The following is a 4,943-nucleotide window of genomic DNA, read 5'->3' as shown; positions in this document are numbered from 1 at the left end:
GATAGATAGATAGATAGATAGATAGATAGATAGATAGATAGATAGATAGATAGATAGATAGATAGATAGATAGATAGATAGATAGATAGATAGATAGATAGATAGATAGATAGATAGATAGATAGATAGATAGATAGATAGATAGATAGATAGATAGATAGATAGATAGATAGATAGATAGATAGATAGATAGATAGATAGATAGATAGATAGATAGATAGATAGATAGATAGATAGATAGATAGATAGATAGATAGATAGATAGATAGATACGCTCAAAGTCGCAGAAGTTCGCTAAGAAATGCTTCGCATTTAAAAAAGTGATCCCCTCAGTTCCCCCGATTCTTTCTCGTTGTCTTTTGTGTTTCCAATGAAGTGCATTGCTGTGCTAATTAATACATGATTATTTACTAGAATCACTGCAAAACGCGAAGTACGACGGACGACTTCAAGTATGCCCTCTGGCTTCTCGCCTTAGGCCAAGCTCCCTCCACCCCTTTCTCCTCGCCCCCTTTAGCCCTCCACCCCTCCCCTTCTTACAAAAACTTCTAATCTATTCATACCTTCCTTCAGGGCTTACAGTTTTTCATTATGGCCGACGCTAACTGAATATTTGATGTTCCTGTAGGTTTCGGAATCAAAAAGTAATATTGGACTGGTAGGGATGTGAATGAAAAAGTTCGTCTGAAATTTATTTTCGGTCGTTCGAACTCATTTGCAAACAGGAATCGGCGCTTACAAAAAGGTAATATTTCTGCTTCTACAGACAGACGCTCGTAGAAGACTTACCCTCACATCACATGCGACTTGGACGCTAAGCTTGGTTCATAAATTTTCAGTTGCATTAAAAGTGCCCGAATGTGACAGTTCTCTTGAAGGCACTTGCGTTATTGTCGAAAGTTGAGCAACTCCTAAATTCCGAATGCACCAATTTCAAACCCACGTAGATCGCCTAATCTCACATCGTTTTTTATGTGAAGGAGCTTCGATGTTCAATATTGTTTTCCGAGTACGACAAGTTGTCTCACTAAACGCTCGCTAAATGCACTCACGTATAATTGAAGAAACGTTCGGTTGTTAAAAAGAAGTACGTCAGTTTTTACAGAAATATTTCTATAGTACTTCTGTAAACATTGGCGTACTCTTTTTTTTATAGAAACAATGGTGTAGTGGTATTCGTTTTCTTTTTTCTTTGTTTCTTACTATTTTGGACAATTTTCCTTCCTCCTGTGCTGTTCAGTTTTGCAATAGCCGTTTCGATATTACTTCTGGTATTAACGCGGAAACCTAGCTTCATGAGTTTTGTTGATCTAGAAACGCTTTAAGCACTGCACTCTAAGAAAAAAAAGAGTATGCGTGACTCTTTTCGGAGAGTTCTGACTTGCCACGTATACGACTCTCTTTAAATAGTCACGGTGACTCTCTTGGTGGGTCAGGGTCAGCTCGCTCTAGGAGAGTCCCCTGATCCTCTAGGAAGAGTGCAAAGACTCTCATCGGGAGGATCACGGTACCACTTATAGGGAGTCAGACGACTCTTGCCGGTAACGCTCCTAGGGGGGTCAAGGGACCCACACCAAAGCATCAAGCGACTCCACAAGTATTTTAAGCTACTCATTTGATCCTTGCTCTACTTTTGCGCGACTACTGTTTAAAATAGTGGAGTATTCATTTTAAGCAAGTCCAATAATACTTGCCGTTCTGCCCAGCGACTGTAAAAAAAGAATAGTTCAGTTTTAGCATTATTTTAATAAAACTCGTCAAAACAACACATATTTTCCAGCAAAGTTATATAGAAAGCGCGAAAAGATGGTCTGTGATTTCCAATTAAGAAGTTTGGGTATTCTTCATTTACATGCTTCTATGAGTAGAGCCAACTAAAATGTGTGACTGGTGTGCATAGTGCCATATAGTGCAAAATTAACTGCAGAAATAGGCATCATGTTTCAATCTTTATTCCTCATGATTAAGAATAAATAAAAAAATGGTGACGGCTGGAGGCATCAGACTTGTGGCTTGCTAGGTTGTCGCTCCTGTTCAGCGTGAGCACCGTGAAAAACGGTATCTGAAAAGCAGAACGTGATATTATGATGAGAAAATGAAATTGCAGTAAAGGTTAGCGAAACCTACAAAATAAGTGGTTCACATAGACACAATGAAAGCTCACAACAAAACAACAAATGCAAACACGCATGGTAAGGAGCCAAGTTTTTTGCCGTTATCGTGTAAAACACAACTTGCAAATAGTACCTTTTGTAACACGTCACTTTGCGACAAACTTGTAGCACAAGATGATGTGAGCCTCTTTTAAACAACAAACGAAATTGGTTTAGGCTCCTTTGCGTGGGTGCCACTCACCTCTTTTCCGACGTCGTCTTGTCCAACCAAAAGAAATGTAGGACCGACTGCCTTGTTGACACGGCGAACGCCGCTGTTGATTTTCCCATCGCGAGCGGTGAGGCGCCAGACCAACGGGGCACCTTCGTTTCCCCGAGTGTGGCTGTCAACTGGAGTGAAGAGGCGGCAGAAGTGATCCGGGATTCTGGGAATAACCAAAACACACACATTATTTGTATTTAAAATCACCCTTTGTTCAACACACCGTTATTGTACACACCTCTGCCACGAGTGTTTCGTTCAAATTTCGCAACGAAAACAAATTTTCACGTAAAAGGCAGCGGGAACCTCGTGTCGCAATACGCACTGGCTATACACGAATGAAAGCACTTATTTTCTGAGAAATCGCTTCAAAATTTGGTTTCAGAATAAACACGGTTTTGCGCCGGCTTATCCCGACACCCAAGCACATCCTCCGGCAGTCAGGGGCACGCCGTGAGCGGTTACTGACCGCATGTTTTACAAACGTAACCCATACTCAGATAAACACATGCGAGTACGCGGGCCCGAACGACACCCAGCGCGTGCGGACGCCGTCTACGTCGAGATCAGACATGTCACATGCTAGAATTAGCACACATAACTCCCACAATCACGTACACTCACTTGATTCTGTTATAGCGTCATCGCAGATGTTGGCAAACCATGAAAATAGCGAACAGTAACGAAGGAAAAAAAGTGCACGGCGGCGGGCGCAACGGGCGCCGTCGAAAGTCTCTAGCATTTTCAAAAGCCTTACCGGCGAGGCGTGTTCAACTTGAATGACTACCGAGTACGTTCTGCAAGCCACCGTACTATATCTGCACCTCAAACTACCGTCTTTAAGCCAACAAAAACCATTATATATAGCGCGTGTGAGCGTTCTGTACACAGGCTTTCTTTTTTTTCACGTTCCCACGCGAAGAAGCACGCTGTACACACAAGGTCGATGGAAATGTTATTATGAAGTAGACTAAAGTGCATCTCAAAACGACATCTTGCAACTTCAGTAGTGCTGACACAACGTGCGATCAGCAAGAAATGATCCTCGATAATTGTTTGCATCGCTCACTTTATGGGAGCTTGAACAGCAACGCGCATAACGGTGGCAACTCGTTAACTGACAGCTTTAGTTGGGCATCCGCAACAGCCCCGCGGACACAGGCTGCTGTTGGAAATGGCTGGCAGATAACTTCCGCAGAGCTGCTGCAGACGCCCAGCTAAAGCTGTATAATTAGTGCCTACGAAAGCAGTACACTCACCGTTAACTGGCGCCCGTTGTCCGTATCCGCACCTCCATGAATATTCCGCCCTCCAAGCGTCACTTCGTGCACGGAGCCGACCACCGAAGACGCGCATGAACATGAAACTGATGAAACTTCAAGACACGCAAGCCGGACTGTCAACGCAACCACGCAAGGCATTCCAATAGACGAGGACACTGAGACTGAGCGGACTGAGTGAGACCAGTGAGACGACTGAGAGAGAAGCCAGAAGCGGCGCGCCACCCCGGCGCCAACCCCGTCTCCGTCGGCGAGCAACGCGCCACAACGGCGCCAAAGGGCAAGCGCGCGATATGTATGGCGTATCGGCGGCTCTTTCATGACGGAAGCCATTCGAAACGCGCTTCAGGAGCGTCCAGTGACTCCTTGCAAAATGTTAACTCTTTTTCTCTGCCTGTACCTTCCAAAAGGGGTCACATGGACGCCCGAAGAGGGTCACGGTTCTATGACCCTCTTTTGACTCTTTTTTTTCTTAGAGTGATGTGTGCGAGCACGTATGTGCGCACGTGCCTGTGTGTGTGCGTGTGTGCGTGCGTCGTATGTATGTTTCTCTCTTTTGCAATGTTACCAAGAAAACAAAAACGGGGTGTTTATTTTCCTACCGATAGCTCAGCGGGTATTAGCCAAAGTTACGTAAGTTTTCCTCAGAGAAAAATAACGTAATGCGATACACTCGCCATGAACACATTCGCTGCAGCGATCATCAACTCAAGGGTGCAAGGCGTTACCTCCGCAGCTTACGTAAACAAACAAGCCTTTTCTCGGAGAAGGCTGTATTGAGAGGGCTTCCGCTGAGGAGGGGGCTTCCGCTGTTAGGAACTACATTTTTTTAATAGGAAAGCCTTAAATGCCTCATCAAACGCGAAATTTGACCGTCGGCGTCTGCTGTCCCGCGGCGTCGGGGACGAGTGATGCAAAAAATTATCAAGTGATGGCATCACCATATGACGTCACGATGACGTCACATATAGCCAAAGTTTGTGACGCCACGAAGTCATCATTACGTCACTGTGATGTCACGAGACGTAACGTAGTATGATGACGTAATCACATGACATCGTTGCTTAGTGAAAGGTGGTCCGATCACGAAGGCAATGCAAAACCAGATGAGGTGCCTCCGATCTTGGAAGCAGTGCAAAACCACGTTAGGTGCAGAAAGCTTTCGAAGGGTGGCGGGGCAGGATCATTACATCGACTGAGAAGAAAAAGAAAATGACTTTCGTCTTCGCGTCGTTTTAAGTGAAGGCATAAGAGAGACTGAGTTTTATTTTTATTTTTTTGTCTCGT

At 44.5% G+C, this 4,943-nt stretch overlaps 1 long non-coding RNA gene across 1 annotated transcript; it reads right to left on the bottom strand.

The window, feature by feature from the left end:
* Window positions 1-1,955: 1,955 nt before the first annotated feature.
* Window positions 1,956-3,804, bottom strand: LOC125757483 (uncharacterized). Its single transcript, XR_007415258.1, has 3 exons — window positions 3,636-3,804; window positions 2,356-2,539; window positions 1,956-2,062 (listed from the first exon to the last, which is right to left on the bottom strand). It is a non-coding gene; the product is annotated as an uncharacterized LOC125757483 (long non-coding RNA).
* Between the last annotated feature and the right edge of the window lie 1,139 nt (window positions 3,805-4,943).

This window comes from Rhipicephalus sanguineus, chromosome 2 (genome assembly GCF_013339695.2).
Source record: "Rhipicephalus sanguineus isolate Rsan-2018 chromosome 2, BIME_Rsan_1.4, whole genome shotgun sequence".
NCBI lineage: Eukaryota > Metazoa > Arthropoda > Arachnida > Ixodida > Ixodidae > Rhipicephalus > Rhipicephalus sanguineus.
Note: the sequence above shows the minus strand (reverse complement) of the source record. Positions and strands in the feature narration are given on the sequence as shown.